Below are 14157 nucleotides of genomic sequence, written 5' to 3' on the forward strand. Positions count from 1 at the left end.
GTCCACAGGACTGATGCAAGAACCTGGGTGACACACAGTGTCACAGGAGTTGGATGAACACATTTCTAAACATTGGTAGGAAAACTAAGTCAACCCTTGGTGCCCTCCGGTCCCAGCTTGCACCCTCTCCTTACAGTTAGCCTTCCTTTTGCAATTTCTGGACTTTGTACTTGATTGGCTTGCTTCACATTGATAAACTTTGAGGATTACTGAGATTTTTATTCGCTAACCTTGGCGTAAGAAGTTGCTGTTGGATATTTTCTTGTACCGAGGATCGTTTTGTACTAAGGATTTTGACTGCTACTGATCTAAGGTGGTGGCATGAGTTCTTTGCACGTGTGTGTGTGTGTGTGTGTGTGTGTGTGTGTGTGTGTGTGTGTTTCTTGATTTCTTTTTCTCTTCCATTTCTAGATTTCAGGGAGCATATCGAGTTTTCTCTTAGGAATATACAGAGAATAATAAAGGTTTGGTACGTTTTAACTGTCAACTAAAAGTTTAAAAATGTTCGTAATTAACAGTGCTTTCTTCTGCTCTGTTGGATTCCCAGAAAGGGGCATTGGAGCAGTAACAGTGTAACAAGTAACATTTAGGCTACTAAGAACACCAAAGAAACTTTTCAAGGATGGTAATTAAATAGGCGTTTGGTAGAATTTCAAATTTTTATTAAGTAATAAGAGAGGCGGGTATTTGTAAAATTATTACTAACTTAAAGACCAGATTGTAACTTGTTTGTTTTATGTTGAAGATAAAGAAGTTACAGTTACAAAACATCAACAGTCAAGTCCCTATAACAAAACCCCACATGACAGTATGCTTGCACATGATCTATCTCTTCATTAGGACAATCAAATGTTTTCAGACAGCAGCAGGGCTGTGTCCAGCTCATGCCTTTGAACCCAGCACTTGCTAGCTTGCAGAGGTAAGCAAACCTCTAAGTTCAAGGCCAGCCTGAACACAGTTCAGAACAGCCCAGTCACACAGAAACCCTGTCTTAAAGCAAAGCAAAGCAAACAAACAAAAATAAAACAAAACAAAACAACAAAAAACAAAGCAAGCTGGTGTTTTTCGAAAAGAGCAAGAGAGAACAGTGGCTGGCTGGCCATTCAGAGACTAGACAAGTTCATTCTACAAGGATATAGAATATGTCCGATGGCCGTATCCTTTCTTGTTACCTGGATTGAAAATCATCTGTGGTTTATTGATGAAGAAGCAAACACCTATGTGCTGTTCCTCTTCCCTAAAATTTTGACTTTGTGTTTGGGGATCTTATTTGTCATGGGGTTTTATTGTGGTACTGAGAATTGAATCAGGGAGTTGGTGTATGCTAGGCCAGTGAGCTACATTCCCAAACTCCAAGCTCCAGAAGAATTGAAATTTGAGATACAACTAGAAATTTAAACACCTCATGTATAATCAATTATATGGTCCTAGAAATATACTATATTAAGGGAAATCTTTCCAGAACATTTTTTGAGAGAATGCATGAACAAAAACTAACAACAGCACCAACAAAAACCAGAGTCTTGATCTGTAGTTCTGACTCGCATTTAGGCTACCTTCTGCCTTGACCTACTAAGTGATGAGATCACTTGCGTGTGCTGCCATGCCTGACTTTCATGTGCTTCATTTAACAATAAAGTCAGTTATCAACAAGTTTTCCAAATGTATTTGCATAAATAAAAAACTACAAAAACGAGAAAAGTAAGAAACATACACACAACAAACTTGTATTTATTGCTAATCACTTCTGAGAGCTTCTGGTGAAAGGGGAAATGGGAAGGGGAGGATATCTATTTTGGGTAGCCTCATTTGGCCTTATCCAGACTTCCCTTTTGGGTGGAACAGGCTTCTCTGTGCTTTAGTGACCCTTTTTTTCTATATGATTTTATACTCTGCTCTGTTCTTTCCTAACGTTTCCCTTTGCTGTGAGTTTATCCTTGTCTTTCTTTAAGTTTCTTTAACTTCTTATTTCTTTCCTTTTTTTTTAACTTTAAAATCTATGCTGCTACACTAATGGGGTTATTTTGAAATGATTGGTTTACATCTAGGGCTTGTGCTACAAGAGTTAGTTTCTTATATAGCAGTGACAATAATAAGGTCCATGGTATATTCTTCTGCCATAAACTCTATGCCAGCAAGTGCATGGATGTTGTTTACATGGATATTTTCTGTCCACTAATTTTCATCTCTTCTTTATATCTTGAGTTAACTTTTTAAATATGTCAGCTTTTAAAATAATATGAGAAGTCTATTTATAAATTAAATATACATTAAATATTAAATATTAAATACATTGTAAGATGGATATAACCTTTGAGGGCCAGGAAGAGTTTGAGACCCAGGAAGAGAATGGTATATTTCAGATAATAAATGCACTTTACATATATGTGAAATTTAATATAAGCCAGTATATTTAAAGAATATATTCTTTATCTAAGATTTATCTAAGAATAACAATAATGAATTTTTGCACACTAAGGAAAGAAAGGAATATCTTAGCCAGGTATCTTATCCATTGGTGTGAAGAGGTACCATGACCAAGGCAATTCTTAGAAAGGATAGCATTTAATTGAGGATGGCTTTCAGGTTCAGAGGTTCAATCCCATTATCCTCAAGATGGGAAACAAAGCAGCATCTAGGCAGGCATGGTGCTAGAAAAGGAGCTGAGAGTTGTATATCTTGTTCTGAAGGCAAACAGACTACTATTTTCTAGGCAGCTATCGAGAGGTTCTCAAAGCCCACCACCACAATGACACACTTCCTCCAACAAGATCACACCTACTCCAACAAGAACTCACCTCCTAATAGTGCTACTCCATTGGCCAAACATATTCAACCTTTAAGCCAGCCCCAATTAAATGGTGTCCATTATTAGAGGTGCCTTGGTCATCATGTCTCTTCATAACAATCGAAACCCTAACTAAGACAGAGGTTGGGACCAGGGATTGGGGTATTTCTGTGATAGACTTGACCATGTTTTTGTTTGGAAGAATGTGAATTTTCAGACTTTGGCTTTGGAATGCTTTAAGTGTAGAAAGATGAAAGATGTTGGTGCTGAGGGTGATTTGAACTCTGGCATTCAATTTTGAAGTTTTGAAGAATGTTGCTCATTTTTAACCTTTTCTGAAAAGTCTGCCTGAGACTAACATGAAGAAACTTAGATTAATTGCATTGACAAAGGAAGTCTCAGAAATACCCAGCATAGACCTTGTCTTCTGGTTTACTCTCATGTCGGCGCCAGCACCGACACGGTACCGAGAATCGGGCGAAAGCCTACAGGATGAAAGAAACACACATACACACACACAGGTTATCGTGTCAAGCCAGGAGAGGAAGAGAGGAAGAGAGGAAGAGAGAGAGAGAGAGAGAGAGAGAGAGAGAGAGAGAGAGAGAGAGAGAGAGAGAGAGAGAGAGAGAGAAACAGAGAGAGAAAGAGAGAGAAAGAGAGAGAGAGAAAGAGTGGAAGAGCGGAAGGAAGAGTGAGAGTGAGGAAAAAGAGTGAGAGAGTCCTGTAGCTTTATTCACCACTTATATACCCAAGTCTCCAGGTAGAAAATATCTGGGAAGCACAGTGGGAAACCCTGGCTCATGACTACCTGGCTCGTGACTTCGGTAACAAAAGACTGACTAGGAGACCTGAATTAATTAGGGAGAAATCCCAGAAGACCAGCCTAAATCTCAAGGATAAAGGCTGAGGAAGTAAAAGGCAGAAGTAAATTGACCACCACCCAGGTGTGGTCCAGGTGTGTCAGTTCCACATGCATCAGCCGGGCTCAGCAGAGGTCATGCAGTGGAGACACTGGGTGTTTACTACTTGGTCTTTTCTTCCTGTGCCGAAAATACATGGGAGAGGCCTCTGTCCAACAATCCCATGACTTCTTAACTGTGGCCATGCAGTTACAAAGCGGCCAGGCCCAAATCCAATATGGCACTACACTCTCATGAAGACCATTTTGATCAAGCAGAGAGAGCTTAGAAAGAAAAAGTAGAAAATGTATGGTTCAAGTGATAAAAGGACACCAGAAAGTGCAGTGAAGCTGAATTCTATGTGAAGGATATTAAATGGAAATAAGGGAGTGGTGACCTTGAGGCAAGATCTCTTTCAGTTAAGCTTATTGTTTATGAGTTTGCAATTGAACAAGGAATAGTTATATCATGTTAGGCATTATTATTACTTAATTATTATTTTCTATGGACTTTTAATCTGAATGATCGTAATCCAGAAATGGAGGACACAGTCTTACAATCCAGATCTTGAGGAATATACTGACCACAAAAAGCTTAGGTCCAGGCATGGTAGTACATGTAATCCCAAGACTCAGGAGACAGAGCCTTGAAGATATCTGAGTTCAATGTCAATCTACAGAACACGTTCCATGACCGCTAAGCCTACTCAAACTACCAAACCAGGCTTAGTCATTATGATACTATTCATGAGAAAATCAACTAAAAAAAAATGAAGGGTTTATTTGGAGCCATGTTTTCTAGTTTACCATTCATGGGCACTTAGGGAGGCATGTATTAAGGCAGAACAATGTGGCTATAGATAGGACATCAAGAAACGAAAAAGGAAAAAGAAAGTTCACTTTTATGAGGCAGCCCCTTTTCCCAATGAAGCTGTGACTTTGAAGACTTGGGCAAATATTGCATGCTCAATGACTTTCCAAGGGTCCGTGTCAGATCACTTCCTCCTTAGGGCCTAAGTACTCAATGCATGAGCTTTTTTAGGACATTTGACATCTGAGATATAACTGCCTCCCTGGGCCTCAAAGACCCAAGCCTAACTCACAATGCAGAATGCCCATATTTGTTCATTAGCCCATATTTGTGAGTCTTTGTGGCTTACCATCATCAGTGTCCCCATGACTAACCTTACAGACTTTGCTGTCCAAACAGCAAATTTCTCAAGTCTTTCTGCTTTGACTTTTCTTCCTGATTCTTCCTGTAAATCTACCTAATATCAAACAGCAATAGTGAAGCCACATCTGGATGCTGTAATGCCTTGGAATTTCTTCCAAAGCACTACTTGGTATGTCATTTTTTAAGTCTCCCTCACGTAATAGCTATAAAATATAGAGAAAATGTAGACAAGTTCTTTGTCTGAATGTAGCATAAATGGCCTTTAGTCCAGTTCCCAAACCAGTCTTTACTTTCATTTGAAACTTCCCCAGTACTGTCTTTGCTGATCAACACTCCAATATTCTGTCTTCCAGAATCACCCATTAAGCTTCACTTATTGCATTGTACACCTTTTCTAGCCTGTTTCCCCAAACTACTTCAAACTGTTATAAACTGCATCATTTAGAATCACAACAATAGCCCAATCCCGATGTCAAGTTTCTTGTCAAATTGATATTACTGTGTAAAATATATCCAAGAAAGTTAACCAAGACAAGGAAAGGTTTAGTTGGGCTCATGATTTCAGCCTTTTTAGTGTCTGGTCACTTGGCTGGATTTCTGTGCCCACAGTCATGAAAGAATGCTATCGTTTTCCTACAGAAGCACTGTTCCCCTTACCTCACTGAGGTTAGAAAGCAAAAGGGAATGCTTGTTTCATACCTTGCCCCCTCCTTCCCAATCCACCTTTTGGTTAATTCACTGATGAAACCAGAACATTCTCTCACCAAACCATTTACCAAAGACTCCACCCTGAACATTGCTGCTTTGGAGACCAAACTTTCAACATTTGAGTTTCTCTGGTATACTTAAGGGCTAAACCATAACAAAGAAGAAATTAAAGAAGGTTGGAAAAATTATATTGACTGATCCAAAGGCTCTAGCCTTTGGGGTATGAATGGGGTATGATCAGCCATGGATAGGGGAAGCAAAGCTATTAGCATTTAGGTAATCTATATGGTGGAACTCATGACTCTACTTCCGAGAGTGCCTTAAATTGACTAAGTTTATTTGTCTTCTAGCCCTGTGTGATGAATAGAAGTCTCATGGCTTCTAGTCATATCAAATCATATAACTTGACGCACTTTAGTTAAGGCAATCCTGGGAAACTCATACAGGTTATTTTTTTATTTTTTATTTATTTTTTTTTACATCTTTGCTTTGTTGTCCTATTTTATTCACACAGAAATATTGAGACTTATAAGGCATGCAATCAAGAGAAACTATTATCCTTTTACTTTATTAAAATCTAGGACTAATGTAGCCATTTGATATTCATATGATGATAATTTGATCATTTCCTAAAAACCCTTTTTTTCAACTCAGTAAATATTCACAGGAGCTGAGAGAGATAGGACTTCAATAGTCACTAAATATCACCACATCACAAATGATTTTCTTTCTCCTTTGTTCTTGACATGAGCCTTGTAGCTGTAGCAAAGGAGCAGTACCTAGTCTTATGGCTTAAATTCCTGGGAGACCTCAATCAATTCTTGGTTTACTTTGGCTCTGAAGCTGTGTGATTGACAACTTGCATAGTCTCACAGAGCATCAGAAGGATGGTTCCCATGTGGAAAGACTGCTGAGGCAGAAAGCAGATGGAAGAAAAGTTTACACTGTAATTATTTATTCTGGAAAATACATACATGGCCTTCTTTCCAAAGAAAGGCACACAACAGAGTACAGACAGTGACTTTAAGGCTTGTTTACATCTCTCTTGCTTAGCACATAGAGTTCGGTAATGATGCAATCATGGCATATTTTCTATCCTTGTTCTCAGGAAAAATTTCCAGTGGTTCTTTTCAATAAGAACAAATCTACACTTACTGTGTTTATGCCTCCTTATCTGTGGGTGATGCATCCATTCACTCCAAAGGTATTCTGCTTTTTGTAACCCTGGCTTTTATGTTGCAAAACCACTATTTTTCCTTGTTTACTACCATGACTTTAGCATAGTAATGTTTTTCTCTCACAAGGAGTAAAGAACATCTGATGACCATACATTTAATAAGGTAGAAAGTGTAGTAGGTTCTCTTGTGAATGCATGCCTTCTGAGTCTCCAAATTTCTGTGTGACTAGCTGTAGGAAAACAAAGCAAAAATGTAAGAACAAGTCCCTATATAAATAACATGCCTCAAGTTGTATGGCTTAAATAAAAGACGTTTATAGTCTTTAGAATCTGGAGTATAAGTCTAAAATCAACCCATTAGTAGGCATTCTTCCTTCTTCAATGTATGCAGGAAGATGTATTCCACATTTTTATAGGTGAGGACAGGTGTCTCTCCTTTCTTCTTGTGTTTTCACATCTTCGTATTCACATTTGTGTATTTGTGTCTCTTCCTCCACACTCTTTTTTAAGGCTGTAGTATTGGGTTAGAGTATGGGAGTTGAAAGATAGGGTTTCCTTAGTCACTAAATATCAACACATCACTGCTTCTCTTTCTCCTTAATTCTTTTACCTGAACCTTTCAGCTGTTGCAAAGCAGCAATTCTATTAATAGTTGTTGATACAAAGAGTATAGCACCTTTTCTCATCATTGAATTGCCATTTTATTGCAAGCCAATTACAGTGGGAAGTAGACATTTTAATTTGGTGATATTTCAGAGTTGAGCAAATATTGTTTCCTGAACAAAAAGACTTTGGCAATAAAATGGACAGGAGACATTTTAGAATCTTCTAATAATTACATCAGTATCCATTTCAATAAAACTGAGAAAGAAAAGCAGCCGACTAGAGGTTGAGTTGGCTTGTCTGAACATGTTCTTTAAAGTTCCCCCCAGGCTGTTTCCAATTCTTTCTGTACAGATAAGCACATTATCTGTTCATCAGGAGTCTCTGGTATGGTCCTACTTGTCAGGGAGGTCTCTGCTGCATAGTTATGGAACACTTATTTTTGTTGTTGTTATTGCTGTTTCTTCTTTCTCTTTCTAAGTTGAAAACAGATTTTTCTCTCATCAAAAACACCCCAAGCACAGACCATAGTTCCCCATCCCTCCACTCATACTAGTTTTCCTATCTCCCTCCTTCCCCAGATCCACTTCCTTTCTGTTTCTTTTCAGAAAAGACCTAATTTCCAAGAGTCAATAACCAAACATGACAAAACAGGAGACAATGTGGCAAGGTAGAATCTCTTGTAAAGGGGCTGACAAGGTAGCCCAACAGGAGGGAAGGAGTTCCAAGAACAGACAAAAGAGTCAGAGACCCATCTACTCCTATATGTATGAGTACCGCCCCCCCCCAAAAAAACCCTAAAAACTCCCTAAAAAGTAACAGCTATAACATATATGCAGATGACCTGGTGTGGATGCATCAGGCCAGTGATTGCCACATCAGTCCCTGTGAACCCATGTGATCCCTACTTAATTGATTTAGTGGGCCATGTTCTCCAGGTGTCCTCTATCCCCTCTTAATCCTACAATTTTTCCTCTCCCTGTTGTACAAGGATCCCTGAGTTCTGAGGGGAGGGACCTGACAAAGACCCAATTTAGACACTGTCTACACAGTGTCTGTCTAAGAATTTTAGCTTGACTTTAAACTTGAAAATATTAGAGGGCTTTTCTTTTTAATCACAATTCAGTTATGTTTGGTAACGTAAACTTTTGGTTTATCCACTTCCTAAGGAGGCTTTAGGAATTCTGATAACATTTGCATTCAACTTCATATTTGTGTTGGTCCTGTGTTATCTATTTTAAAATGCCTATTGGCGTACTTTTTCTTATGAATTTGTAAGTTTTATTTATATGTTAAAATGTTTGAGCCCTTTCTATTGCTTTTTCTAGCTTGCATCTTGGCTTTCTGTGAACTTTTATTACATTTACTCTTTGACAATTTCATCTATGTATATAAAACACTCTGATTACTCCCTCCCCTCCCCCCATGCCCCAGCATCACCCTAGCTTATCATTCTTCCTTGTCAACCTCCCTTCCTCCCTGCAAGGCCTTTTTCCCTAGGGTTTGTTTAGTTTTGCTTTACTGAAACAGCTTATATGTTGTGGTGAACAGACATTTTAGTATTTATAAGCTGAATCTGTGTTTGTATGGTTTCCCGTTTTGGTTTGGATTTGAGTTATAAAAGGACACCCCTACTTCAATAAGAATATAAACATGGGAAAATACTACCAAACCCTGTGGTAGAACAGTAGAAAACCACAATTTTATGGAAATAAGTAGCATCCGTTGGCAGATGACTGAAAGATGGGAGTGAACTTGTGTTTGATCCAGTGAACTTAGTTTTTGACCCAGAGCAATACAGACAACATACATACCGCACATACAATACACATAACAGGCACACACAACTTACAGAACACTCATACAAACAACACACTCAATACAGAACGTACACATCATACACACAAACTCACACATCACAATAAAGTGTTTTGTTTTACTGAAGCAGGTCATTTGCTTTAGTGAACAGACATTTTAGTATGAATGACAGGAGTGAACTTGTGTTTGATGCAGTGAACCCAGAGCAAGAGATAACACACTGCACATACACACAACACACAAACTCAGCAAATGTTCTTTAACTTTTAAATTTAAACCCACTAGCTGGGGTGGGGTTAAAAGCTGGCAGCAAGATCTCAATTGTTCCATTCTAGGGTGTTGTCCAGCTTATATCATTCTTAGCCCTGGTACAAGCTAGGAGTTTAACGACAATGACCAGCAAATCTTTGTTCTTTGAAGCTGGTACATAAAGCAGGGGTCGTGGTGCATACCTCTAACCTCTAATTCCAGGACTCGAGGTGTGGTGGAGACAGGAAGCAGGAGGGAAAGTGCCTTACGGCCATCTGCTTTTGTTTGTTTCTCTCACTAAGTAACTCCGACTGCCCTAGAACACAGCATGGTAGTCACAGACACATAGAGATCCACCCACCTCTGCCTCTGCCTCCTGATTGCTGAGATTAAAGGCATCTGTCACTACTGACCCAGAAGATGATTTTTAGCTGCATAATGAGGTTGAGGTTGGCCCAGACTACATGTGACTTTGTAAAGTGGGCTTTATGATCAATTTGTAAAAATCTACAACAGTTAGTGTTTTAAGTGAAATTGCATCAAGATTACAGATTAATTTGGGGGTGTATCTTTGAAAATACTTGGCTTTCCTATTGCATGACATATTATTAAAACTTTATTATATCTCTTAAGAACATTTTATGGTAGCATGTGTGTACATGGGTGGGGTGTGTGTGTTCTGTGTTCTATGTGTTTTGTGTGTTATGTATGAGTGTGTTGCTCTGGATGAAACTAAGGGTCATGGGAGTGCTCAGCAAATGCTCTACCACCAAGACATATCTTCCTTCAGCCCTACCATGTTTTTGTCACAATGACTTCAAACGTTCCTTACTAAATTTATTATTTAATATTAATATTTCTGCTGATACTGTGATGCTACTCCATTCATGTTTTGTGTCTGATTTTTATTCCAGTTAGTAAAGCTTCTGTTTTTTTTCCCATTTCTTAATTGAAAAAGTTACGTATTTTAAATATTTTATCTTCTACCAACTCCTACAAGAACCATATACATCCTTATCCACCCAACTTTATTTTTTCTGTGTCTCAAAACACACACACACACACACACACACACACACACACACACACACACACCAAACAACGAAAAACAACCATGGACTTCATTTTGTATTGGTCTGCTACTCCAGGGTCCTGGCATATATTTAATATATTCAGTGACACTCCATTAGACAAAACTGGTTTTCCCTTTGCCAGCTGATATCAATTGCAGATAGCTTCTTAGGGATGGGACCCCAAGTCTACCTTCTCTTTTCCTAGTCCTGGAATGAGACTAACCTGAACTAGTGTAAGACCTGAGTTCGCTGCCACAGTATCTGTGAGTTCACAAGAACCTCAGTCCCATTATGTGTGTAAGACACTATTTCTTTGGACTTATTCATTACTTCTGACTCTAAGACATAGGGCTGGAGACATTCATCTTCAGGGCTTGACTAAAAGAGGAAAGGTCCCAATTTTGTTATTCTGCACAGAATCACCTTAATGATTATGGTTATTGTTTCTTTTCTGCGTAAAGGAGGTTTTACTATGTTGCCTGGGATGACCTCAAATTCCTGAGTCCTCTGCCTCAGCTTTTCCAGTGCTTGGGAAGAATTTGTTATCATGCCTAACTTTAATGCTTATTTTATTATCTCCTGATTAGACTATCATATGATGTCTACCTTGTTTTTTCTGTCTTATATGAATCATAGTGTTTCTCCTCAGTGCTGGAATGTCTTTGCTTTACATGTTACTAACCCTGAAGCTGAGGTACCACCCAGTGCCTCTGTGTGAACTTACTGGAAGTCTACAGAATAAAATCCTTTACGATTTCTGATCTCTGAATGGTCTGTTTTAAATTTTTATTTCAGATTCTGGAAAACATCTTTAATTTTTCTTTTAGCACTTTTCTGTTTTGGAAATTTCATTTTTGGCTTTTGTGTTTGACTTGGTTGTAGGTTTGATCCCCCCACACCATAAATATATTACCTTGTTAAGTCATTTTGATGATGTTCATTATCTTTTTTTTTTTAAGTTCTGTGAAGTATCTAATTTTCTAGATCAAGTCAGTTTTCCTGATGTTTCCTTTTTTTTACCCTTTCATTTTATTTTATATGATATCAGGTATCAATATGTGGTCCATGGGCCAAATTTGTGATCCTGCCTCTATTTTCAAAAGTGCTTGCACAATACTTTCTGAATCTTTAACCCAACCTTTCCCCCTTCTTTCTCTAATAAGTCTTCATTTGATTCTATTGTTAATTATATTAGGGTTTGCCATTGTACAAAGAATTCTGAGAGGCTGATACAAATTATACTGAATTGTAAACATCTAGCAGATGATCAATAGTATTCCAAAAACTTTCCTTGCCTACACACATTTTAAACAGCCAAGTGTATGTTGAGTCAAAGGGGAACCCACTGAATCCTGTAGTTTTTTTCATAATCTCTTTTTATGTATGTACATTGGTCAATCACAGGGCTCATAGATTGCACATTAAGTTGGAGTTCTTTTTAATTAGCTGGTCTGGGGAAAGAACTCAGGAGGACTTGACACTGCTAGGCACATGTTGCATCTCTTGCAGCTCCACAAGTCACTGCAAGCCTCTAAGCACACTTCATCTTTGTTGATTTCATAGGTCTGCGGGAGGCTGCAAGGAGGGGAACATTATGGAATGAGGCCAGCCCTTCAGTGTTGACTTTGATGTCCCCAGACAGTCAGCCAGTTATTTTTCCTGACAGAAGCACAGTCACAGTCCAGTGAACTATTAGCGCCAATGCCGTCTTAACAAAATAGGTCAAAGTGAACAAAGACAAAATATTTTATTTTGCATTCATTCCTTGGTACATGACGTCAAATTCAGGTTGTGGTTTGGTGTTCCCAATGGGCAGATTAGAATGTCTGGGAAGCTGACTGTGTAAATATCTTACTCTAGCTAAAAGGGGCCTCTATTGTAACTTCATGGAATTATATCATACCAGTTTGGGAGAACAGCAAGGCCTAGAAAACTTTTCTGTCATAACTTGCCAAATATCAAACTTCAAGTCTTGTCAAATAAAGAATCTTCATTTGTGTCTTGACTAAAGCAAACAAATTAAAGAACAGGATGAAGTTTTTTTTTCCACCCCCAGGGTGACAAATTTGTCACTTTGGAGTGCATAACTAACCTTTAATGCTTCTTCTCTCTTTTTTTTCCCCGAATAAATCAAAGGCTCCAACCTCGTGAAGACAACGACAGTGATTTATTCTATTTCCCTCTAGAATAGGGACTGTAAACTAAAGTTGTAATTAACTTCTGGAGTCAGGAGAGGCTCACCTCACTTCTGTTGTAGATAAACAGTCCAGAGGGTTGTTTGTCTGCTCGGTCACTGAATTGTTCCAGAGTGAAGGTCATTGGTCAAATTATTCAATGGCACCAGTGGCTCCTCTACTTCTAAATAAACCCCAGTGCCACTCTACTCCAACACTTCATTGTCACCTTGGCATCCGTCACATGTAATTATTTCTCTTTGCATTTCCCCTTCACATTCCAGGTTCAAATCCTAACCTAAACCCATCGTATGATCCTTAACCCTTTAAAAAATATTTCTCATCAGCATGTTTATGGCTTAGTCTTTTGGAAGCCCTTGTTTATAGCTTACATTTCCAACAAACTCTTTAACCATTGCCTAACCTTCAGCACAGGGGCAGAAGAAATGTTTTCCCAGCAGCATAATGCAAAATAGTAAGCAAGTTGTAAAATTTAGACAAAAGCAAGTAAAATACTCCTCAGTCATAGAAAATACTGAAGTCACCAAGATTAAAGCATAAAATACATACAGACCTAGCATTGTGCTTTGGAAGCAGTACAAGCCTTCCAGAAAATTGGTAGTAATTTAAAAGGATGAACAGCCCACTTAAGAATGTCTATCTTTGTTTTTTTTTTTTAATTCCCGCAAAAGGCACAGTTTCAAAACATTCCTCACACTGCCAAATATTTATAGTTTAAAAATCTAATTATTTTAAGTGAAAAATTCCATATCCAGTCATCATCAACTCATGATTGTTGTGTGTTAATGCAGTTTTGGTTTTCATAAGCTTTCAGGAAAACCAGCTACTTGAGCCATTGAACCATGAGGAGAACAAGGTCAAAGCGCCTTGAGGCTGTTCTGTTTGTACAGTGAAAGGCATTTCCCTCCTTCATGAGATACCAAATCACAGACACAGACATCAACACTGTCAAGGTTCTCCTTTTACACACATTCTTTAACATGCAGTTTTTAATTCTTGGGATGCCCAGTAAAAAGGACTTAGGGAGAGGGACAGAAAGCAAACCTGAAAGAGAAACAAGCTTAGAAGGACTAAACAGCCATCTTAGATAAAGACAAGATGCCGAGGTGGAAAAGCTGTAGATGATGAGACAGTTGTTCTAGAAATTGGATGCTTGCTCTTCCACCTGTCTGTCACCTCCTCCTGACTATTGAGTAGGTGTCGCGCGCCCAATGTCCCGCCAGCAAGAACGACGCTCGGCAACAGGATTCTTCTGCGAGCAAGCCTTTACTGTGTTACAGCTCTTCTTAGTGTTACAGCTCTTCTCAGTGTTACAGCTCTTCTTAGTGTTACAGCTCTTCTCAGTGTTACAGCTCTTCTGAACAGGGACTCCGAGCAGCAAAATCGCTCGGCTTATATAGACAACAGTATGCTAATTATCTCTCAGGGATTGGTGGGGCTTGGATCACCCCACTACTTGTCCTCCAGGGATTGG

At 38.7% G+C, this 14157-nt stretch overlaps 1 protein-coding gene across 1 annotated transcript in view; it reads left to right on the top strand.

The window, feature by feature from the left end:
• The window catches only part of Pros1 (protein S), an 80555-nt gene that overhangs the window by 352 nt on the left and 66046 nt on the right, over positions 1 to 14157 (top strand). The window lies entirely within an intron of this gene.

The sequence above is a fragment of the Rattus norvegicus genome, chromosome 11, assembly GCF_021556685.1.
Source record: "Rattus norvegicus strain SHRSP/BbbUtx chromosome 11, alternate assembly SHRSP_T2T, whole genome shotgun sequence".
In the NCBI taxonomy this organism is placed as follows: domain Eukaryota; kingdom Metazoa; phylum Chordata; class Mammalia; order Rodentia; family Muridae; genus Rattus; species Rattus norvegicus.